Source organism: Harpia harpyja, chromosome 2, assembly GCF_026419915.1.
Source record: "Harpia harpyja isolate bHarHar1 chromosome 2, bHarHar1 primary haplotype, whole genome shotgun sequence".
In the NCBI taxonomy this organism is placed as follows: domain Eukaryota; kingdom Metazoa; phylum Chordata; class Aves; order Accipitriformes; family Accipitridae; genus Harpia; species Harpia harpyja.
In genome coordinates this window covers 47,895,802-47,921,998 of record NC_068941.1, presented here as the reverse complement: position 1 = coordinate 47,921,998, position 26,197 = coordinate 47,895,802, and positions in this window count along the sequence as shown.

Here is a 26,197-nt window from a genome sequence, read left to right as displayed (position 1 = left end):
GACCCCATCCAGCTCTAAACTCTCACTTATATTCATTCACAGACTTTATATAATTTTTTCCAAAGAAATACTAATACATGTTCCCAAACAATAATTGATTACTAACTGAATAACATCTCCAGTGAATTTCATACCAGACATCTGCCTGCACACAATGCAATGAAATAGCATCTATCACATCCATCATTTCTACTTAGTTCATCTCAGTCTTTTCAAGTGAGTGTCCAACCGTGATACATTTGTACATAATTACTTTTACACATGCCAGATCATTTTTATCGCAAACTCTGAGGAAGATCAGTGTCCAATACTTAATTACCAACATACTTCCCAGTGATCAGTGCTGTTTATAGACATTTCAGTCCAGGCAACCCCTGGTTTAGAACTGGTCCAAGACTAGTCACAGCTAGGTCACAACTGATTATCTCACTAGGAAGACACACCGTTCTAGATAAACTATATGTTCTAAACCACTTGGCCCTGATGTCCCATACTCAGTTTCCTCGCTAAGCTTCAAAGATTTCTCTTAACTTTTAAAACTCTTTTATCCATTTTCCATAAAGCTTTTACCATTTTCTCCATTATTCATTAAATAGAAACCAGTATATCTATCAGACTAGTGTGATAATCATGCACTTCTTCACTGAGCACATGATTTTATTGAACATCGAGAGTATATCTAGCTTTTTTTAATCTTGTAGTATTTGAATATTTGTTCAGACCTGATGCACTCAGACCTGATGCTCTATCCTGCTGTTGCTTCACTAGTCATCCATTGTGAATATTTCCTTTTAACTTTTCAATAAGAGGAAATTATGATAAAGTGGAAAAGTTCATATAAACAAAGGACAAAATCTGAAAATTAGTATTAGTTTTATAGTAATTTTGTGTATATTTTTCTTTGCATGTATTTAATTTTTGTTCTTCAAGAAGGTACAGGCACATACTGACAAGGATATTTTTTATTATTTCAGTAGAATACTAATACAGACACTGACACATATTTTTAAGTATTCAGACAGCATTAACAACCTGTAATTTCTACTGACTACAGACCTTTAAAGGCAGTGTTCTCTTGTCTCAGGAAGGGAAGATAACATCTTAAATAAAATTTCAAAACCCATTTTATCTTTATGGCTTCAAATGATTCACGTAAGGACTCGTCAGTTACCTCTTTGCTTGAGTGACAACTGAGACCTATGTAGCCTAGAACAACCTTTCTAGCAGAAAACTTCCACATTTAAATGACTGATTACAAGATAAGCAGACATTATTTTGCCATACACCTACTGCAAAGAAAAAAAACTACACTCCCTTAGATTTTTTTCTAAAGTTAACAATATAAACCAGTAGAATTTCTACTGTCTATTCCTATCCTACATAAGTATATTTAGGAGTGGCTGGAGCTAATATTTTTGAAATACCAGATACCTGACTAACTCAGCCCAATGCCTGCTGAACTCCTTGGTATTGTACACATAGTTCTGACCAGCAAGTCAGCCAAGTGCCTAAGACGACTCTTTTCTTCACTTGATGTCTCCTACATCTTTAGCAAGCTGTCCTGTTTTCAGCTGGAATAAAGTTAATTTTCTTCCTAGTAGCTGGTATAGTGCTGTGTTTTGGATTTAGGATGAGAACAATGATGATAACACACTGATGTTTTAGATGTTGCTAAACAGTGTTTATACTAAGTCAAGGACTTTTCAGCTTCTCATATTGCCCTTCCAGCAGAGCCTGGAAGTGCACAAGAAGTTGGGAGGGGACACAGCCAGGACAGCTGACCCAAAGGGGTATTCCACACCGTATGAAGTCATGTCCAGTATATAAACTGGGGGAATTGGCTGGGGGGCACCTTGGCTTGGGGATTGGCAAGCAGGTGGTGAGCAATTGTATTGTGCATCACTTGTTTTGAATATTCTATTATTATTTTCCCTTCCTTTTCTGTCCTATTAAACTGTCTTTATCTCAACCCACAAAAAGTTTTACTTTCCCCCCCCCCCCCCCTGAATTCTCTCCCCCATCCCACTGAGGGAAGTAAGCAAGCAGCTGTGCGGTGCTTAATTGCCAGCTGGAGTTAAACTGCGACACAAGCAAAGCTTTTCAGGCAGGAAGCATCTCCAAAACTGTATTTGAAACAGTGCCTGCCACAAAAGGATCACGGCAGCATTTGAAAACATGCAAGTATTACTTCAATAAAAAAATACTAGGAAAAAAGGCATTCAACATGAGAGAAAACTGACTAGGGTGAAGCAAAGAAATAAAAATAATAGAAGGGATGAAGTAATGCACAAAAATTAGAGCACACATGATGTAAAATTGCGAGATTCTGCAGGTGTTGTCTGTGTGTGATGAAGGGGAAGGGGGAGAGGAGCAGACCAATAGAAGGCAGAGTATATATTTTATATTTTTCACAGGTAGTAGCTCCTTAGATTATTTCCTTGTTTTTTATGTTTTTCAGTTGCCTTATTCTAAAAGTTTATTTGTAGTGCTTTGAGTGCCTTTGTTTCTATTAATAAAAAAGTATCTTTCATACACAATAGAAGAAATGTATCAGGAGCAGGGCACTCAGCCGTAAAACAGTATCTTCAAAAAACCTTTTGAAAACTGATTTAGGTACAAAGAAATTGTTTTGTTGGCCAGATTACCTTCTACCTGCCACTTCTCTTTCTGTTTGTTTCCACTTCTAAACAACCAGCAACTAATAAATGCAGTCACAAACATACCATGAGGCTGAAGTTCCATTTTCTGTATATAGCATGTAGCTTTATACATCCTTGTCATTTTAGCATTTATTTTACATAGTGTATTTAGAATAACCTGAGAAAAGGAAAACAAAATGAGATAACAAAATCTGCAGCACAATTGAAGTCAGTCTCACCTGCTAAAGATTTTAAGAAACAGCATATTTATACATATTCACAGCTTTCAAAGTGAGCTGAATAATCTTAGATGCAAGTGTAAATGTGGATAGCTCATGGAAATGTCACTTCAGCACACAGCAATCAGAAAGCAAAGGTGTCAGGTTGTGTAAGAGATGAGAATAATACTAAACACATTAAAATGCCATTATATAAATTAATGAAATTGAAACTCTGAAAATTCTGTTCAGCTCGATTACCTGTTCTATGGCAAAAGCAGAAATAGAATAGTTCCAAAGAAGGTCAAATGAGTCTGATTAGAGCAAGGACAAGGTGTGGGCCATGCTGTCAGCGTGTGCTGCAGCCCATCTGCGCTCTGCTGCCCAACCCAGGGCAGTGTGTGTGGTGTCGGTGCAGGGCAGGCTGGAAGTGCCTGGCTTCTGGCAGCAGGAGAAAGGCTCCTGCTCCACCTGCAGAGCTGCAGCTTCAGGTGTATTTAGTGCCCTGGGCACTGGTGAGAACAAGACCTGTTAGCATTCATCAGGACCAGCTTAGCTCGAACCATATATCTGCACAACAGGGGAAAGGTGAGTGATGCAGGTGATCGATGAACAGACTATAATAGATATTCTGTTGGATCTACTACTCACAAACAAGAACTGCTGGATGATGTAAAGGTCAAGGGCAGCCTTGGCTTCAGTGACCCAGAAGACTGTGAAGTTTAGGATCCTAAGAGTAGTGAACAAGATAAACAACAGAATTACAAACCTGGACTTGAAAAAAGCAGATTTAGATTTGCAGAAAGCTGAGCAAGCATTGAAGAAGATGAGCATTGATGAACACGGAGCTCCTGACTTGACCTTAAATACAAAAAGGAAGTATACGGAAGGCAAAAGCAGGGACAAGCTACTTGGGAGAAATAAGATGACACTGCACAAATGTAGGAAAAAGCCAAAGCTCAGATGGATTTGAAACAACCAACAGAGGTAAAAGATAATAAGAATCATTTCTCTAAGTTCCTTAGTAGCAAAAGGAAGGCTAAGATGAATGTGGGCCCATTGCTCAGTGGGGCAGGAAGTGTAATGACAAGTGATGACGCTGAGATATTCACTGCTGCCTTTGCCTCAGTTTTCACTGGTAAAGCTTGTTCTCAGGCATCGTGGGTCCTTCAGGCAGAGTCTGTAGGAGTGTAGTAGTACCCACAGCAGAGGAAGAAAGAGTTATGGATCGCTTAACCCTCTTAGACATACACAAGTCTATGGGAGTGAGGTTTATGGATCTGGTTGTGTCACTGTGAGGCTGCTGTCTAACATCATGGCAATCATCAGAGGTTCCTGATGACTGGAAAAAGGCAGATGTCCTATCCATTTTCAAAAAGAGCAAGGAAGAAGAATTCAGAGACCTACACATTGGTCAGCCTCACCATTTTCCCTGGGAAGGTTATGGAACAAATCCTCTTGGAAGCTATTTCTTAAAACAAGAGACAAGAAGGTGATTTGGAGCAGTGAGAATGATTTACTAAGGGCAAATCATGCCTGCCTAACTTCATTGCTTTCTAAGATGAGGTGAATGACACTGTGGCCAAGAGGGCAGTGGATACCATGTACCTTGATTTTTATCAAGGCCTTTGGCACAGCCTCCCATAGTCCCTTTATCACTAAATCAGTGAGATATGGGCTGGATAAATAGGTAAGGTAGGTGGAAAATTAGCTGGACTGCCAGGCTCAAAAGAGTTATTACTGGTGGTTCAAAGCTCAGACTGCATCCAGGAACTAGTGGGGTTTCTCAGGCATCAGTACTGGGACCAGTGCTGTTTACTGTCTTCATCAACCAGGACAGTGGGATATCAGGTTTACAGGCAACACCAAACCAGGAGAGCAATCGGTATGCTGAAGGGTAGGGCTGCTGTTCACCTAGGGGAAAGGACCTAGGAAGGGACCTAGGAAAGTCAGAGAAATGAGCTGACTAGAACCTTAAGAAATTCAACAAGAGCAACTGTGAAGTTCTGCATCTGGGTTGGAATAACCTGATGAAAGCAGCTCTTTCTAGAGAAAAGGAGATGGGGGTTGGGGTTCCTGTTGGACAACAAGTTCAATGCTGGGCTGTATCAGTAAGAGTTAGCCAGCAGAGACCTGGGAAAGTGATCCTTCCCCTCTGTTTGCCACTTGTGAGACAGCATCTGGAGTAGCGTGTCCAGTTTGGTGCTTCACTGTACAAAAAGGGTGTTGACATACTGGAGTGAGTCTAGCAGAGGACCTCAGTTAGGTGAATATAACATGCAAGGAGAGACTGAGTGAACTGGGTCTGGAAAGGTTCAGCCTGGAAAAGAGAAGGCTCAGAGGGAACCTCATTGCTGTCTACAACTACCTGATAGGAAAATACAGAGAAGACAGGGTTAGGCTCTTCTCAGAGGTGCATGGTGATAAAAGGAGAGACAACAGATGCAAGTTGAAACATTTTACCTTGAGAGTTTGTTAACTACTGGAACAGGTGCCCAGAGAGACTGTGGAATCTCTGTCCCTGGAGGTGTTCCAGACTTGACTCGACATGCTCCTGAGCAAATTCATCTAATTAGACTTGTTTTGAGCAGGTGGTTGGACTAGATCTCTGGAGATTTCTTCTGACCTACATTATGATTCTATACCTTCCAGAAAGGGTTGCAATCACTGACTTACTACTACTGAGACCAAATCCCAACGTTTAATGACCCCTACCTTCCCTTTCTCAGTCTTTAAATATAATAGATGGTAGATATGCAAAAGAAATCTGGCAAATCGCCAAACTATTTGTACAGACACAGTAGTTTCCGGTTTGCCCAGTTCATGGGTCTTGATAAAAGATGGCAGCCAGAAGTACATTATCATCTAGAGACTGAAATGGAATTTCAGTTTTAGTTTGGCTTCCTAGCTTTGGTTCTCTGATTGCATCTCATTAGCTGACAGAAAATTATGGACATAATACCTTTAAATACTCCTACATAAATTGTATGGCCTATGTGTTCCTTCCACTTTGAGCTGTACTTTTTTATTTCCTGCCTTTGCCTGACAATGAAGTAAACACATTTTGATATGCTTATGAAGTTTTTTTCCTTTGTTGTTTGTCGTGGTTTAACCCCAGCCAGCAACTAAACACCACGCAGCCGCTCACTCACTCCCCCCCACCCAGTGGGATGGGGGAGAAAATCAGGAAAAGAAGCAAAACCCGTGGGTTGAGATAAGAACGGTTTAATAGAACAGAAAAGAAGAAACTAATAATGATAATGATAACACTAATAAAATGACAACAGAAATAATGAAAGGATTGGAATGTACAAATGATGCGCAGTGCAATTGCTCACCACCCGCCAACCGACACCCCGCCAGTCCCCGAGCGGCGAATCCCTGCCCCCACTTCCCCGTTCCTATACTGGATGGGACGTCACATGGTATGGAATACCCCGTTGGCCAGTTTGGGTCAGGTGCCCTGGCTGTGTCCTGTGCCAACTTCTTGTGCCCCTCCAGCTTTCTCACTGGCTGGGCATGAGAAGCTGAAAAATCCTTGACATTAGTCTAAACACTACTGAGCAACAACTGAAAACATCAGTGTTATCAACATTCTTCACATACTGAACTCAAAACACAGCACTGTACCAGCTACTAGGAAGACAGTTAACTCTATCCCAGCTGAAACCAGGACAGTATCCACCCCTTATTCTATACCATTGACGTCATGCACAGTTCCCATACCTTTAGTTACATCCTGATCAATCATCACCTTTCCATCCCTTTAAGACATATAAGCAATGATATATATATATATGTATACACACACAGAGATATCATTCCTTTAGTTCATGGGTCATGTTCATAAAATGTTCATTGAGTTCATTTAGTTTCCGACTCTGGGCTCCATCTGTCATACCAGCCTTTCTGGGCAGGAGGGATGGTGCAAAGTCCTCTCAGTCGGTAGAGCAGAATTGGGCTTCAGTGCAGTGTGACAAGCAGGTGACATTTGGCGCAGCAGGAGCATGGTGTGCACCGTTGGATTGTTGCATGCTGGAGTCAGTTCTGGTTCCATCACTACTGCGCTTTGCTCAGTTTTATCACAGTTCTTTTCTTGCTTGATCTAAGTGATTCTTACTATAGTACTATGGATATAGCACATAATTATAGTAAGGATAACATACAGTAGCAGGGTTATATAGCAACTAATATACAGTTTAATTCTGGCTGTTCTCACCTAAAATTAAATCCCCTTGAGGCACACATCGGACTTCCCCATCTTTTCGCATCACCCACCAAGTGCACCCAGGCCCTTGAGCAAAAGCAATCCCACGAATGGGTTTACCTTTGCCTGAGGCAGGAGTAACCCAGACTGTCTTCCCTAACATATTTTTTATGTGCACTACAGGGGCTTTATCCCCTTCTACAGTATGTAAAAATTCTGACTGGGCAGGGCCACCCCGATTGGCAGATCCTCTGGTGTTGACTAACCAGGTGGCTTTTGCTAAATGTGTATCCCAATGTTTGAAAGTTCCACCCCCCATTGCTCTCAATGTAGTCTTTAACAGTCCATTGTATCGCTCAATTTTCCCAGAGGCTGGTGCATGATAGGGGATATGATACACCCACTCAATGCCATGCTCTTTGGCCCAGGTGTCTATGAGGTTGTTTCAGAAATGAGTCCCGTTGTCTGATTCAATTCGTTCTGGGGTGCCATGTCGCCACAAGACTTGCTTTTCTAGGCCCAGGATAGTGTTCCGGGCGGTGGCATGGGGCACAGAATATGTTTCCAGCCACCCAGTGGTTGCTTCCACCATCGTGAGCACATAGCGCTTGCCTTGGCGAGTTTGTGGGAGTGTGATATAGTCAATCTGCCAGGCTTCTCCATATTTATATTTCAGCCATCGCCCTCCATACCACAGGGGCTTTAACCGCTTGGCTTGCTTAATTGCAGCACGTGTTTCACATTCATGGATAACCTGTGCAATAGCGTCCATGGTCAAGTCCACCCCTCGGTCACGAGCCCATCTATATGTTGCATCTCTTCCCTGATGGCCTGAAGCATCATGGGCCCACCGAGCCATAAATAGCTCACCCTTATGTTGCCAGTCCAGGTCCACCTGAGCCACTTCAATCTTGGCAGCCTGATCCACCTGTTGGTTGTTTTGATGTTCTTCAGTGGCCCGACTCTTGGGTATGTGAGCATCTACATGACGTACTTTTACAACCAGATTCTCTAGCCGGGATGCAATATCTTGCCACAGTGCGGCAGCCCAGATGGGTTTACCTCTGCGCTGCCAGTTGCTCTGCTTCCATTGCTGTAGCCACCCCCACAGGGCATTTGCCACCATCCATGAGTCAGTATAGAGATAGAGCACTGGCCACTTCTCTCTTTCAGCAATATCTAATGCTAGCTGGATGGCTTTTACCTCTGCAAACTGACTCAATTCACCTTCTCCTTCAGCAGTTTCTGCAACTTGTCGTGTAGGACTCCATACGGCAGCTTTCCACCTCCGATGCTTTCCCACAATGCGACAGGATCCGTCAGTGAACAGGGCATATTGCCTCTCATTTTCTGGCAGTTTATTATACAGCGGGGCCTCTTCAGCACGTGCCACCTCCTCCTCTGGCGACATTCCAAAATCTTTGCCTTCTGGCCAGTCCGTGATCACTTCCAAAATTCCTGGGCGACTGGGGTTTCCTATGCGAGCCCGTTGCGTGATCAGTGCAATCCACTTACTCCACGTGGCATCAGTCGCGTGATGTGTAGAGGAGACCCTCCCTTTGAACATCCAGCCCAGCACTGGCAGTCGGGGTGCTAAGAGGAGCTGTGTTTCAGTACCAACCACTTCTGAGGCAGCTTGAACTCCTTCATATGCTGCCAATATCTCTTTTTCAGTTGGAGTATAGCGAGCTTCGGATCCCCGATATCCTCGACTCCAAAACCCCAGGGGTCGGCCTCGGGTCTCCCCAGGTGCTTTCTGCCAGAGGCTCCAGGTAGGGCCATTCTCCCCAGCTGCAGTATAGAGCACATTTTTAACATCTTGTCCTGTCCGGACTGGTCCAAGGGCTACTGCGTGAACAATCTCCCGTTTAATTTGTTCAAAGGCTTGTTGTTGCTCAGGGCCCCATGTAAAATCATTCTTCTTTCGGGTCACTTGATAGAGAGGGCTTACAATCAGACTGTAATTTGGAATATGCATTCTCCAAAACCCCACGACACCTAAGAAGGCCTGTGTTTCCTTTTTATTAGTTGGTGGAGACATAGCTGCTATTTTGTTAATCACATCCATTGGGATCTGACGACGCCCATCTTGCCATTTTATTCCTAAAAACTGGATCTCCCGTGCAGGTCCCTTGACCTTACTTTCTTTTATGGCAAAACCGGCTTTCAGAAGGATTTGGATTATTTTCTTCCCTTTCTCAAAGACTTCTTCTGCCGTGTTGCCCCATACGATGATGTCATCAATGTATTGCAGGTGTTCCGGAGCTTCACCTTTTTCCAGTGCAGTCTGGATTAGTCCATGGCAAATGGTGGGGCTGTGTTTCCACCCCTGGGGCAATCGATTCCAAGTGTACTGGACACCCCTCCAAGTAAAGGCAAATTGTGGACGACACTCTGCTGCCAGAGGGATCGAGAAAAACGCATTAGCAATGTCAATTGTAGCATACCACTTGGCTGCCTTTGACTCTAGTTCGTATTGAAGTTCTAGCATATCTGGAACAGCAGCACTCAGCGGTGGCGTAACTTCATTCAGGCCGCGATAGTCAACTGTTAGTCTCCACTCCCCATTAGACTTTCGCACGGGCCATATGGGACTATTAAAAGGTGAGCGAGTTTTGCTGATCACTCCTTGGCTCTCCAGTTGGCGAATCAACTTGTGGATGGGAATCAGAGAGTCTCAGTTGGTGCGATATTGGCGCCGGTGCACCGTCGTGGTAGCAATTGGTACTTGTTGTTCTTCAACCCTCAGCAACCCCACAATCGAAGGGTCTTTAGAGAGACCAGGCAGGGTAGACAGCTGTTCCGTGCCCTCCGTCTCCAAGGCAGCTATACCAAAAGCCCATCGATACCCCTTTGGGTCCTTAAAATACCCTCTCCTGAGATAGTCTATGCCAAGGATGCACGGAGCCTCTGGACCAGTCACAATGGGGTGTTTCTGCCATTCATTCCCAGTTAGGCTTACTTCAGCTTCCAATACAGTTAACTCTTGGGATCCCCCTGTCACACCAGAAATAGAAATGGGTTCTGCCCCTTCATAACTTGATGGCATTAAAGTACACTGTGCACCGGTGTCTACTAGAGCCTTATACTCCTGTGGGTCTAACGTGCCAGGCCATCGAATCCACACAGTCCAATAGACCCGGTTATCCCTTTCCTCCACCTGGCTGGAGGCAGGGCCCCTCTAATTCTGGTCAGAGTATCCAGTATTCACTTCTCGTAAAATTGGCTCAGAAGTCCCTTCAAGAGGATCAGAAATAAGATCAGCCCTTCTACTCTGTTTGGAAACCGGAGCGGCATTTTTCCTGGTAGAATCCCCTTTTGTGGTGTTTTTTCCTCGCAGCTCACGAACCCGTGCATTTAGGACCGAGGTAGGTTTTCCATCCCATTTCCTCATGTCCTCTCCATGATCACATAAGTAAAACCACAGGGCACCTCGCGGTGTGTACCTTCTATATTCTCTCTCTTGGGCAGAGGAGCGCTCACTCCTAATAGCTGAGACATTGGTCCTTACAGGTGGGCAACAGGACATCTCCTCTTTGAATTGCTGGAAATCCTCGGACAGCTTCTCCACAGCCGAAATGCAGGCTTGTAGGGAGGAGGAGAGATTTTCTTCCTATTGACGGAGTTGGCGAGCCACTTCATCCACTGTCGGTGCCTCTTCGTCTTTCCAGGTCGTTATTGCCAGTGAGTTGGCATAGGACGATGGTGCGCTCCGTACAAACTTCCGCCACATGGGTCGTGTGCATTGGACTTCGTCTGGATCTTTGGGTAATTGTGGATTGTCCGGATCATGATGAATTGTCTCTAGCACAGCTAATTCCCTCAGATATTGGATACCTTTTTCCATGGTTGTCCACTTGCTTGATTGACATATAACATCTTCCTTAAAGGGGTACCTTTCCTTCACACTCGACAGGAGTCGCCTCCAGAGGCTGATGGCTTGTGTCCCTCTTCCAATTGCCTTGTCAATGCCACCTTCCCTGGCAAGCGATCCCAGCTGCTTGGCTTCCCTACCTTCTAATTCCAAGCTATTAGCCCCATTGTCCCAGCATCGGAGGAGCCAGGTGATAATATGCTCACCTATACGGCGGCCAAAATCTTTTCGCATATCCCGCAGCTCACTCAAGGATAGGGACCGGGTTATTACCTCTGGTTCTGCCTCTTCCTCCTGTTCCCGTGATGACCCTGGTTCGCCTTCATCCTTCGCTAAGCGAACTGATTTTTTTGTATATTTCTTTTTCTGTACGGGGGCAACTGATACTGGTGCAGGTTGGTCCGCTGGTTCAGTTGCAGTACCGCTCGCTGGGTCTTGGATAACCGCAGTGTCTGTTGCCGAGGTTTGGGTAGCTGCCGTGCTCGTCACCGGGGCTGGAGGGGCCGCAGTGCCTGTTGCCGAGGTATGAGTGACCACAGTGCTCATCGTTTTGTCGTTAGGTCCAGAGACCTTCTCTTCCCCTTGAGGGTACTGTGTGGTGTCGAACAGGGCTTGATAGGCATGGGCCAGGCCCCAGCACGTTGCAGTAATTTGTATCTCTCTGGAGCTGCCGGGGTGACAGCATACCTTTTCCAAATATTTTACTAGTTCTTCTGGATTCTGCACTTGTTCAGGGGTGAATTTCCAAAACACTGGAGGTGCCCACTTTTCTAGGTACTTGCCCATACTACCCCACACACCCTGCCACTCATAATTATCCAGCCTTGGGGCAGATCTCTGGGTGATTTTCTTAAATAGTTGTTTAACCTTAAACGAGAGCTGAACCACATTCAGAAGCATGCTAATTCCTAGCAGTAGGGCTAGGACCGTGCTGGTCCCAACATCCCAAGAGTATTCAAATTTTTCAAAATTCTCAAACACCATTGTAACTGGACTGAAGGAGAAAGGAGAGGGGAAGAAAGGTATCCCACCCATAGACTGGTTTTCCAAGGAGGAAAGGTAAATGGTATAATTATTAACAGTTTCCCACAGATGGCTTCCACAGTATAAAGGTGACAATGCTGAGTGCAAGTACCGGATTAATCCCACAGCCGACGACTTTATCATACCATAAACCAGTGTTGTACAATACATCAAAGCGAAAACCTTAATCCACCTCCCACGGATGATAAGCAGCAGAAGAGGGACTACATACAGCAAGCGAGGTGATACATAACAGAACTTTAAAAACCAGAGCAACTCTAAGAACACATAAATCAACATAATGACCAGCGACTATTAGACTGATATAATGAATGCTTATAACAAATTTGTTTTAACAAGCTCTGGTCAGGTTTGTCGTTATCTCAACCCTTCGAGCCCCACGTTGGGCGCCAAAAAGGACTGTCGTGGTTTAACTCCAGCCAGCAACTAAACACCACGCAGCCGCTCACTCACTCCCCCCCACCCAGTGGGATGGGGGAGAAAATCAGGAAAAGAAGCAAAACCCGTGGGTTGAGATAAGAACGGTTTAATAGAACAGAAAAGAAGAAACTAATAATGATAATGATAACACTAATAAAATGACAACAGCAATAATGAAAGGATTGGAATGTACAAATGATGCGCAGTGCAATTGCTCACCACCCGCCGACCGACACCCCGCCAGTCCCCGAGCGGCGAATCCCTGCCCCCACTTCCCCGTTCCTATACTAGATGGGACGTCACATGGTATGGAATACCCCGTTGGCCAGTTTGGGTCAGGTGCCCTGGCTGTGTCCTGTGCCAACTTCTTGTGCCCCTCCAGCTTTCTCACTGGCTGGGCATGAGAAGCTGAAAAATCCTTGACATTAGTCTAAACACTACTGAGCAACAACTGAAAACATCAGTGTTATCCACATTCTTCACATACTGAACTCAAAACATAGCACTGTACCAGCTACTAGGAAGACAGTTAACTCTATCCCAGCTGAAACCAGGACATTGTTTTAACCCCATCAGCTCCCTACATACACATGGGCACATACATAAGTGTGTTAAAGCATGCAGCAAGCTGATAGTTGCCACAATTACTAAGTAGAGCTTTCATTTTCATTACCAGTAAGTGAACTATTTCATGGGTCTGTTATTAAGGTCAGTCTGATCCAGTAACCTACAACTTTCTTGGGCAGAATAACTTCTCTATTGCTTTTTATCTTTTACCTGGACATGTACCAAAAGAAAAATCAAGCTGATTGTGCATGGTTACAGATTAGGAACAAAAAAACCAACAGCAGATATATAATTATATATGTCTGTTAAACTGATATTAAGACTTTTGTTGTCTTTGGTCTTCTCACAAGCATCATTTAACTTGGATTAGTGTTCACGAACAGTCATGCCATCCATCTAGAAGATCAGAAGCTGACTGTCTTTTAACCTTTAAAAACCTCAAGGTTTTGTAAAACTGAGTAAGAACATTAAAAGCTCTCCTTTCCTTTCCTAGCCCTAGATGTGCATGTAAGCACTAAGATCCCACTGGAAAAAATTCTTCATTAAGAAAAATTCAGTCACCAAAGAGTTTTTCCTCTAATTTACCAGCACTGAAATTGAAAAGACTGAAGGGGGGGGGGGGGGGGGGGGGGATGTGATGGTCATAACTTTTCAATCTCAAAAAACTCTTTTTCTTCAGTGTTTGCTATTGTGAATACAGTGCTATCTAAAACATTTGTAATCTAAACTAATTTTAAGTATGTTCATTTACAATAGTTAACAAAAAACTACTTAACAGCCATTGCTGCATAAAGTCCTCTAGATCGTCTATACCTTTCTACAGAGCTGGCAGCCATTCCACCCAGCATTATGCTCAACTCCAATTCTGACAGAAATCACATGGAAATTATTTATCTGTTTGACCCCTGTTTTCAAAACTCATCTGATTAGAGCTAAATTAGGTAGCACTATACATAACGACTGAAAACTCTTGAGGAAACTACTGTATTAATTGGATACAGCACAATGAATATAGTTTAGACGACCACCATATGTAGATAGATTTTAACACATCCATTTAGTTGTAGTGCAATTCTTATCCCATTACAGTTCACCAGAACCAGATAAGAGCTAAGGGAGCTGTTTTGTGCTCAGGCAGTTCTGCATCGGTCATGGGAAAGGATTTTGGTCTTTCCTTTTCCCCGGCCAACTTGGCAACTACTTACTGCATCCCCCTTCCCTAAAGGGGAAAACCCATTCTCACTCCTCCTCCTTCCAATATATTTCCCCCTTCCTCAAATTTTAATGTTGTTATCTACAGTCCATTGCTGCTTAAGCTCCATAAGAAATTACTAACTTCAGACACTTTTTTATATGCAAGTCCAGGAACATCACTTATTGGAAAGCATAATCATGCTAGAAATACTTCAGTTCAGTAAAATGACACTTTTAAAAGTAGCTCCAGTAATCTCTGATGCATCTGCTGCTACCTCCTTCTTTATACAGCCTAATGTCAGCTTAAAGACCTGCCCTTTCCCCATCCCATCATCAGTCTGCTGGGACTCTGACCAGGCAGACCTCCAGCTCCTTGTACGAGAGGGAAAAACTTCTGTTAACCCGTTGTTATGGGTTTGTGTGGCACGGGGTTTTTTTGGTAGCGGGGGAGGGGCCGCAGGGGTGGCTCCTGTGAGAAGCTGGTAGAAGCTTCCCCGGCTCCAAGTCGGACCCGCCTCTGGCCCAGGCCGAGCCCGTCAGTGACGGTGGTAGCGCCTCTGGGAGAACAGATTTAGGAAGGGGAACCTGCAGTGAGTGGGGGGATTGGAACGTGAGAGGAACACCTCTGCAGACACCGAGGTCAGTGAGGAAGGAGGGGAGGCGGTGCGCCGTGGTGAGATGGCAGGCTGTCCCCCCCCAGCCTACGGAGGGGAGCGGGGGAGCGGAGGCCCCCGAAGATGGCTGTGACTCCATGGGAAAGCCCGCGCTGGAGCCGGGGAAGTTCGTGAGGAACTGCAGCCCGTGGAAAGGACTCACGTTGGAGAAGTTCATGAAGGACTGTCTCCCGTGGGAGGGACCCCACACTGGAGCAGTGGACGAGTGAGGAGTCCTGCCCCTGAGGAGGAAGGAGCGGCGGAGACCCGGTGTGGGGAGCTGACCCCAACCCCCATCCCCTGTTCCCCTGCATCACCGGGGGGAGGAGGGAGAGAGAACCGGGAGCAGGGTTGAGGCGGGAAGGAGGGAGGGGTGGGGGGAAGGTGTTCTGAGGTTTGGTTTTACTTCCCATTATCCTTGTTTTGATTTGATTGATAGTAAATTAAATTGGTTTTGATTTGATTGGTAGTAAATTAAATTGGTTTTGTTTCTTCCCCAAGTTGAGCCTGTCTTTTGCCCGTGACCGTGAGTGGTGAGTGATCCCTCCCAGTCCTTATCTCAACCCACAAGCCTGCCTTTATATTTTCTCCTCATCCCACCGTGGCCGGGGGGGGGACGAGGGGAGTGAGTGAGTGGCTGCATGGTGCTTTGTTACCGGCTGGGCTTAAACCACAACACCCATCTCCTGTACTCCTGGGCTGCTGCACCTTCAAATCTAGTCGCTATTTGGTTGGAAGCCTATCTTCTCTAGAGAGTTATATTTCACAGGGAAGTCAAACATGAAACAACACAGCACTGTGCTTCCTAGTGACTCCCAAATTCTCTTTCATCCCTGCAGAAGCAGTCTTTAGGGCATACATGTCCATTGCCTGCACTCCAAGCTAGCACTCTTTCCCATGGGGGGGGGGGATTTATCAGTGTAGTTTGCCATCTTCAGACACAGAACTTTTAGATTAGCAGTGGCTCACACCTCACTGCTTTGGAGGGCGTATGAGAAAAGAATGCAGTATAGACAGAATATTCTTGCACACTGTACAGATCAGATCAGTGGGCCACATCTTTCAATCAGAGGGGGAAATTCAGTCTTTGAAGTTGTGAGGTAAACTAAATAGATCGGACTGGATTTTCTACTGTAAACCAGTCTAATCTATATTAAAAAAAGAGTCACAGGCATTTTACATGTTATTACCTGTACTGGTCCATATGTGACCATCCCCTAAACTGAGTTTATCATCTGATTTTCTGGTCTGATGTTTTTAATCTCCTAATATTTTGTGGGGCTAATACATGAAAATATATCTGAAAACAGGGACAGCCATGGGATAAATGGTGACTTTGTATAATTGAATTACATATCATTTATAGTGATACACAATTCAGAGCTATTTATGCTGTCCTTTAGGTAGTACTCGATACACGGAACTATACCTTATTACTGAGCTTTTCAGTTGTCATATCTTTACGCTCCTGCTGTTAGGTCAACTTGTGCCAAATGGCAAAGTGTGAAAGCCCCTTTCTGTATGTAGGATGGTAATCCAAAAAATTCAATGCAACGTCAGTGCAAAAAAAAGGAACAGTACAGACTCAGAGAGGGAGAAGCTGAGAAATACGCAGTAATAGTATGAGCACACAAAAAATATATATTCCAATAATTATTTGTAGCAAATGTAGCAATAAACAAGTACAAAAATCAGGGGAATACAAAATTAGTTTGTGCTTTATTGCTGATGACCATGAATATTTTCTCTACTAAGAAAATCCCTTAGTCCCTTTTTAAATTAAGTTTGTACATGTATGAAAATATAATCTGATACAATTTTTTTATAGTACCAAGTATGGCAAATCCACCATGGAATTAAGTATTAATATTGTTGTTCTAAAACAATATTTCAAATACCTTTGCTTTCTTTACTGACTAGCAGGTTTACAGGAATTTTCTAATTGAACAAGTTCTAGCAGAAACAAAAAAATGCCCATTTCACAGTTTTTCCTTAGTAATTTCCCATTACCAAGAGCTTGACAGAAGGAACGATCCATGAATAATTAGTAAGTTCTTTTAGAGTATCAACATTTCTATCATGTTACTCATTTAAGAACATTTTGATTCCTGAAAAAAGGGATAGAAAAAGAACAAGTCAATGTTACGGTTTAGTCTGATATATGAGCATACTACTCTGGTTTAATCCTTCATCTTAACAGCATACCAGTTCCATTTTTATGCTTCTATGTCTTTACTTTCCTGATATTAATTTCATGCCTATGTTCCTCAATGTCCTTAAATTCATCACTCTTTTAAAATCAGTAGCTGGAAAAAGACATTCAGCAGTAGGAGTAAAAAAAAAAAATTCATGGGACCAAATAGATTTTTGAAAATTAGATATTCCTTCAGATGGTGGTATCAGACAGTGAAGAGTAGGTCTAAATATTGGGCTGTGTTAGGCTGCTTTCAGAGAGGTCACAATTTCAAAGTTATTTTTCTACATTTCCTATGATGGTCCCATTGCAGCTGAACAAAATCCATTTCCATTAAGGACATCGCACTTGATTTGGTGCTTTTAAATTCATTACAATTTATCACCAACATTTCCCTCCAACTTAAATGGACTTTCTCAGCAGGACATCCTATCCAAATCATAGTGTGCTGGAGTACTGTGTCTGAGCAATCACTGTGTCTCCTAAATCACTCAATAAAATTAAACTGGGAATAATCTGACCATTCCGTATATTTAGAGGAAAGAGCACTGCAGTGCTAAAAGTCCCCAAAGCAACCAAAACCGCGCTCTTATTCTTGCCTCATTTATTTTTTAAGGTAGACACATCTGAGTGCTTAAAAGAAAACAAATAATTTTTGTTTCAGGAATTAAGTCCTTCCTACTCCTCCTTGTCATTTTCCTTCAATATGACCTCTATCCACTTCCCTCTAAATGTAATCCACATCACACCAAAACCTGACCAAATACAGTAAAAGACAACTCCCACTTGTGCGGATCTTCTAGCTTTGCAGCCACGTAGGCAAAAATATTTTTTTTTTTTTAAGATAAACAATTTGAAAAAAGACTTGGAATAAGAATTCTGATTCTTGCCAAGATAGCAATATATAAAATTAATTTCCCTGCAAGTGCTGGTTGTGAAGAAAACAACAAAGAAACCTGTTCCTAAAACCTGACTCCCCCCCAAGTCAAGCTGGAGATGTGGGGAGTACAAGGTACTATAGCTACAGACCTTTCTGATTCCAGACTTCTTAAATCCCTCTAAGCACAGATAGGAATAGTGTATGGGTAGTTAAGACTTTTATGGAAGTCTTTAATTATATAGAATATAAGTCTTCTTATACAGAATAGTCTTAGTTGCCTCTCTTGCATTACTTCAGATTTTCTATTTTGCTATTGACAGACCACCAAAACATTATACTGCTTGGTTTGGGAAGATGCTTGAAGCCAATCAACAGGAAAATTCTTGCAGAATGAACTGAAAATCTATTTGTTTAAGGAAATTGTTTCTATATATAAAAAAATGTAGCTCTATGTTATAGTAAAAGTTGATAACGTGGTAAATAGGGAAGGTAGGCTCACCTTTTTAATGTGTAGGAAAAGTAGGTAAATACAGTTTTCCTTTTTCAAACCTTGATATAGCCATCAATTTTCTATAAACCTACTTAATATTCCCTCCCAGACAAACAAACTGTGTCTTAGCCACACATGGACTAGGAGAAGCCAAGACTTCAAATAAAAAATATTGGCAGATTCCTAATAGAAAAACCAAATACCAGAAGCAAGCATCCCACTACTCCTCAGTTACAAAAGAATGAAAAACTTGGTCATGCTTGTGTCACTAGTTCTCAAAAAAGCTGAGGGGTATAGTCATCCACTGAAAAAGCAGGTCAGCATATTTCTTAATTTAGTATGAAGAGATAACAGTATATTAGAGACGTCTAATATAACATCTAACTGAGTTTTGCTTAGAAGGAATCTTTAAATGAAAGAAAAAGTAGGAACCAAAGTGGCAAGGTGAAAGCTGAAAAGGTAAGAGTACACAGAAGTATATCCATGACAATATTAATATGAAGTTATATTCTAAACAGAATCAAAATCAAGTTAATATTTTTTTTTGCAGAGCAATAAACTTTTTATTGTTATGAATTTTTTGTGCTAGTAGAGAAACAGAATCATAGAATACTCAAGCCAGTTAAAATAAATTGTAATTCCTTTCATAATTTTTCTGATATTTGAAGAAAATAGCAGTGATTTCTTCCTCTGGAAATTCTAATGATCCCAAATGCTCCATTTCTGTTGAGCTTGGTGATGATCAAACGCTGCACTAATAAATCTTACTTTTGCTCTAGTCACAGAGTGGTTTTTTAGAAAAAAAGAACAACACATGCAAGGACACAGCATAGCTGTTATAAATGTAGTTAGTAATAATGTTACTCAGTTTGAAAGCAAATGAACATATTAGATAAAGTCCATTGTAAAGTGCAGATTATACAAAAGAACAAAGGTCTGTAAGGGTATGTCATACCTGACTAATGTCATGTTTATGCGGCATATGAAGAAGCTATCTTCTCCACCTCTGACTAATGCATAGAAGAAAAAATTCATTTCAATTTCAAATACCTTTAACTGCTCCCTGGAAATTTTAATTCCCATTTGGCCACCTCTCAGTCAGATAATTCTATAAGACATGACAATTTGGGCGATGAGGGAGAAGGAAGCAGCTGGTGATACTGGCAGTGAGCAAGGCCAACAGACATCTTTCTTTTCTTATTGTAATCATTCAATCCCAGCTGGCTTACTTCTCTGTTCTTGTTCACCTGTTTAATATTATTTATCTGTTATGTCTGGTACCTTTTGTGTTATTTTTACATCACTACTCTTGTCTTGCGTTTTATTTTCCAGTGTCCTTAACATACTTTTAGGCTGTTCCAAGGAGTTCTGAATTCACCCTCCCTCACTTCTAGATCTGTTTGAATGATTAATGCATTTGTCATGTAATAATTTTTTGTGGTTTTGTGTTCTGTATTTTTCTTACTGTACTGAATTTTTTAGTTCTGGACAGTATTTGAGATAAAGTTTATAGAACAAGTAAAGTAACCAAATCTGCTTTGCACTGTAATTTTAATCTAGTTAAGTGTAAAATGACATCTAGAGCAAAGCCAAAAGGGGGAAATGAAGATACTGGGTTTCAGAATAACAGAGTTTAGGGGAAAAATATTCAGCAGGTTGAGTGCAATCGAGTGTAATAAAATAGCAGAGGGGAAACAGCAGAGAGAAACTGAAATGTGTATAATGAGATTAAAGTGTGCCCAAAGGATATGGAATGCATAACATACAGCAATAAAACGAGGAGTTTAAAAAGCCAATATGGCCAAAGGAGGGAAGTTAGGGAGAAACACCCGGCACAGTAAGAAAAAGCACTACAGCTGGAGCCTCACTGAAATTAGATATGAAAAGATGTGTGGTCATCTTGACCCACACAGGTTTTGATAATATTTAAAACACCAAATACAGAGAAAGATTTGAAGCAATACAATGAGAAGCTGTGAATATTAAAACTAATTAAAAAACAATCCTGCAGCATAAGACAGCCAAACAGAAAATAGAATAAGCAAAACTATTTCGAGGGACCGATGCAAGAAACTGGGAGGACCTTTATTTTTCCAACCTACACATATTACTATTGCCCTTTAAACAACAGGAGCTGAGAAATTACAGGGACATTCATGCCAAAGGCATACAATACAGGAGGCCTTGGTTTTGAATTAGAATTGAAAACGAAATTTGATTCTGTAAAAAATGGTAATTTCTGACATTTTTTAAAAAATACCTTTTTTTAAAAATTCTGATTTGGAGTGAGGTAGGTAAGCACAAGTTTTGAGTGTATTTTTACAAGAGGAAAAATTCCAGTTAGGATATTTCATTTTAACTTTGTAGATTTAAAAAAGTGGTGAAGTTCAAATATTTCATTCATTCTTTCAACAGATGGGAAATGTTTTGATTTTAATTTCCTCAACATCAAACATTACTGTCTTCATAATAACCCATTGCATTGTGGCGAAAGTTGTATGTTTCATCTGTACCACCCAATGGGCCAGTCCTTTTGTAGGTGTTACTTGGATAAGGAAAGTTGCCGAGGAAAGCAATTTTCTTCTTTTAAGGGAGCTACAATACTCAGGAGACCAGCAAATATCATAGCAAATCTTATCTCCACCAACTCTTACAGAGACCGACAGTTCAAATAAGTTTTGAAACCACATTTTCCCAGACCTTACAAATATATCTTTAACAAATTATTTTTATTTGGGCAAAAGCTAGCAGAAATCAGCACAATTTATTTTTATGTCACTTACGGGAAGTCAAAGATTTTTCTGGGGAAAAAGTAAAAATTTTAATTTTATTGAAATGCATTTTCTGTTATAAATCAATTCTGAAACATTAACTTCACAAATACTATTACTATTTAAAAAAAAAATAATCTGTGGTTTCCATCTGAAAAGTACAAAGAACAATCTGTCCATTACACTATCTATCATTGCCTTCCTCTCAATTTCTTTCTTTCCCCCTGCTCCTTACTCTGTCTGCATTTAAGTCTGAGTTCTTCTTCTACACGAGTGACTCGCACAGATACTCTCACTGCACAAATTAAAGGCCTTTTTTTACTATCACTTGAGCCAGTAACCTTTATTAGTAAGGGAGGTGGGTTCCTGCAAAAGGTAGTTCAGAAAATGTAAGTTGTGATCCTTCTGTGAATCACCTTCTGAGAACTTCACTGTTTATGGGTCTAGAGGGAGCCTAAGGAGACTAGCTGGATAACTCAGATTCATGAAGTTGAGCAGGTTAACAAAGTTTTATTTTCCTTACGCAGCCACCTCTCAGAACAGCAGCTTTTCAGTAAACTTCCAGGGACAAATACTGTATTCTAGAAGAGATGCACTGAGCCACTAATTTAGCTATAAGTTCTGTATAAACACAGGTTTAGACATGATTTAGTAGTTTGTTTCAAATTATAAACCAAGAACTTTTCAGACAGAATAATAATAATAAAGCACTGAATCAAGCAATTAGTATTAAAACAAGCTTGCTTTTAGCAGGATCCTGATTCATGTGTGTTTTCCTGACTGACCACTGACAGAATGAGACTGCTGAGCTAACTGAATTAATAGGGAAGCTAAGAAGGAAAAATTCACAACAAAAACAGAGCATGAGAAACAAATAGCTAAGTAGTTTGAGAGTTATAGTTCATGCGCCACTTAGAGGTACCATCTGTTTCTGGACATAATTTATCACTGTTGCAACCAGCAAGAAACTTTACAAGTAGATCTATTCCTCTCCAAAGTCATAAAATGATACTTTTGAGGTTCTTGTACAGTAAAGCAACACAGAGAATTGCGTAGTTCCTGTCACTGTTTTTTGGCACTGTAGCACAGTAGGCTAGAAGGGCAACTGCCCTTAGCTACCTAGAACTATCATCCAGAATACCTCAGAGGTCGTTCAACAAAATAAACTCATATGGGAGTTTCACATTAAAGAAATATTTGCTTCAAGTCAAACAAAGGAGAAGACAGTTAAAAAACACGAAGAATGTTGCTTTCTGATTCGTCATTTCCCCCCGTATTAACAAGACGATGAAATGTAAAAATAGATTAAACACAGCAGAACTTATAGGTTAAATACAGCAGAACTTATGATTTAAAATCATAAGAACAGATGAACATTCATAACAACAGTTCTTTTCCAGGTAACCGTCTATCTATGCCAAATTAAATCTCTTGAATAATTCTTAGATTTCTCTTTCCACATAGGAAGTTCATCACTTTCAAAGACATGGAAGGGCAGACAATTCCCCATGACTTTGTAGGAATGTGTTTTGGTTATTTTTTTTTTTCTCTTGACCTAAGTATCCCGGGTTGCATCCTGTTGCACTTGGATAAAGAAATATTAAGTTTTAGACAAGTGCTTGATATTGAGAAAATAAATTAGTTAACTAAATACAGTTTTAAAGAAAGGCCTTTTACTGGGCAAATTGCCTAGCCCTGAAAAGCCTCAGCATGAACACAAGACAAGCATGGCATAGATGTTCTCTTTTTCCTATTGACTCATGGCATTTTAAAAGTTATTTTTTATCCTCAGTAGCTAGAGTATATATACTCCATTCATAGATACATGAATCCTAGAATGTTTGCATTACTAGTACATCCCTTGCTGTCATGGTGTCTTGGAAAAGTCTAGGAAAAGGCTAACCTAAAGGCTTTCTATACTTTTCCTTCTGGATGTTTTAAGAATACTTTACATACTTTATAGTTTGTGTCCAGTAAAAATAGTCCTCTTAATACTGGACAGATACACCATGTCTTTCGTTTCAAAACCCCAGTCACATTCTCTTTCCCGTTCTGGCTTGAGAATCCATCCTTATATACTTCTCAGAATAATTCCCTAAGGAGCATGCTTTCTGATGGAGTATTTAAATAATTCTTTTGAGCATTAAACTCTAAGTCTATATTTATTGTCCTCTGAAAAAGTTGTAAACCAAACACTTTCCCAAAACATGTTTTGTTTTTAGAGCAGAATGAGTTTCCACTACAAATGTAAAACTTTGCCTATTGACAAATATCCACGAGCACACTGGAAAAATTTGCAATAGCAAAATATGAATGTGTATAGCATACACAGTTACTCTTTTGATGTCAAAAGAAGCAATATGCTTTTTTTACTTAGTTTAAGAAATAGAGTCCAATTCTTTTCTCAGTACACAAATATAAAGTTATATGCAATTCCACACCAGAGTAGCTGTAGTTCAGGAGTCTTGAATCCTTAACTGTTTAATCTATGAGAATTTAATACCTTATTGTGTTTAAAGACTCTCAGCTCTCTTTTTACAATGTTTTGAGGGTGATTGTTTAATATGCTTATTCAGCTTAATAGTGAGTCAAATCATTATACATATATTAAACTGAAAATATCCCATCTATTCATATTTCAGTTCCCACTATTTGCCTTACTCAGTAAAATTCATTCATTGAACAGACTTTTGAGCCATTGTCTTTTATCTTCTGACAATGAAGTGTGTTATGTTTTTATGTACTGTCCATAATGTACACTACAGCAAAAATATTTTTTAAAGAGTTTTACAGACTAAAGGGGGGGGGGGGGGGGAGAAATCTTTTATAATGCATATTTGGCATTACAGTCTTGAAGATACTGCACACATTGCCTCTCAAGATTTGTATGCCATTATAGTCAATGAGCCGAAATCAGAAGTATTAGCTATTGGTATGACTTCAGTTGATAAACTATATTTATTCTTTTTGAAGGTATCTATAGCTGTAGATTTAGTGTATATACATATTTTTATATATAGATATATATTAAAATTTATTCATATATTAAAAAGTTATATCTCTATAAAAATAGTTTTCACTGAGAAACATCTTATTGGTGAGAATGTAATAAAATTTAACAAAAAACATCAAAAGACGACTGTCCTTGAAGCTAGCACAGAAAGTTCAGATCGCAAGGACTGCATCTGAATATGCAATGCACTCTGGAATAGAGAGTCTTTGGCTGACTGAAATCCATTTCACCCTTTGTGGTGCAGAAAAGCTGTCCAAAATCATCAATTAAATTTTTAACATATTTAGGGACAAGACCCCCCCAAACTGGCCAGATATTTGAGGTGGATCAAACAAGACATTTTCATCATAGTAAACACCTTAAAAAGACAAGGTTCTTCAGTGAGGAAAAACTCAACTTCTATCACCCTACAAAACTCATTGCATCTTAAAAAAAAAAAAAAAAATTTTGAAAAGTAACTAGGAAGTTAAGAAAAAAGAGTCTTTAAAAAAAGCACAGAAAAAACATGTCTTTAAAAATACCTCTCTCCCTCTCCCCTTCCCTCTCACTAATGTCCTCAAAAATCCCAGAAGAGCCTATTACTTCATTAACTTTAGATCTGAACTGGGCCAGAGTTCTAGCTTTCTGTTCTGTTAGGTAAAGTAAGCTATTGCCGAGTCCAATGCAGAGAACAAGGATAACTGTCTTTAGCTATGATTAGGACAGATTTATCCACTATACATTTTGCACATAGTTCAGTACTAAAGAAAGAAAAAAACGGCCTTTTTCATCATAACTTGATTTGAAAAGATAGTTTTCTTCATAGTGGTTTTTCACTTGCTTCAAGGAGAAATCCTACAAAGGGAATTTTGTCATATCCTTATGGCTGTTACCCAAGTTCCTCTCCAACCTCCCCATTTCTCAGCTAACCTCTTTTTAGACATTTGGTCATAGATTTCCATGAAACAGAATAAATGAAAATGAGTTTTAAGGAAGTGACCACATGCTTTGTTTTCCTCCTTTTATGTTGCCAAGTAGGTCACCAGACCGGCAAGCTGATCAGTATTGTTTTTTTTACCTCCCAGACACCAGTGTTATCTTCTTTATTTAGTGCTTCAACTATTTGATCATCTGGCATTTTATATCATAAAGGAGTATAGACAGACAGTCTGAGCTGAGAATTGTCCATTTTAAAGGAGAAATGAGAAGCCAGGTAAGTGATAAATGCAGCTCTTACCTATTGCACGCTGGCAGATAATATTCAGAGTACAATTTACCTTAGCAAAAGGCAGCAATGAGCAAAGAAAAGATTCAAAAGTCTATCTCTTACACAAGATGCCCATACTAACCCAATATAAACCATGTTATTGTAGTGCACAAAACAAAGTGCAATACATGAGTAACAGAATAAGCAGTTACAGTAAGCATTACCTCTTTTAAGTAACATCAAGTTTGATTACCTTTCAGTCCTTATCCTTGTACATACCTGCCCATCATTAATGGAAGCACAGACATTGAGGCTTTTTAACATTGAGGATTCAACTTTTGATCTCAGTGGCTGCCCCTTCCTTCATTTATAGCATCAGGATACAGTGGGAACCTTCCACTCTCTTGGAAGCAATTATAGTCTGTGAGTGGTTTTGTCTTTAAAGCCCATAAGATATTTTCATACATCCAGAAACTTTCCCATTAAATAGGCTGAGGCATTTCTAACAGTATTAAGTCTGTGGAGCTTCACCTTCCTGCAGGTTTCTGGCTGCATTCAGAACCGGAATAAAACTGTGTCACCAGGAGTGCTGACCAAAACATTTGTGTCCTAAGAGGATACCAGATGGCTATTTGAATATTCTGGAATTATACTAAGTATACATATTTTCCATGAATATTTGGGATTAACTTTACTAACTTCTCCTACACATAAATCTTTAGAGACACAGTGCTTACTACACAGAATGCAGATATGCATCATGCAAGTAAGAACAGTGGCAGCAGATTTATAAACAAAGTTCTTTTACTTCTAATTTTTGTTTTGACAGTCCTCAGAAAAGGCACTT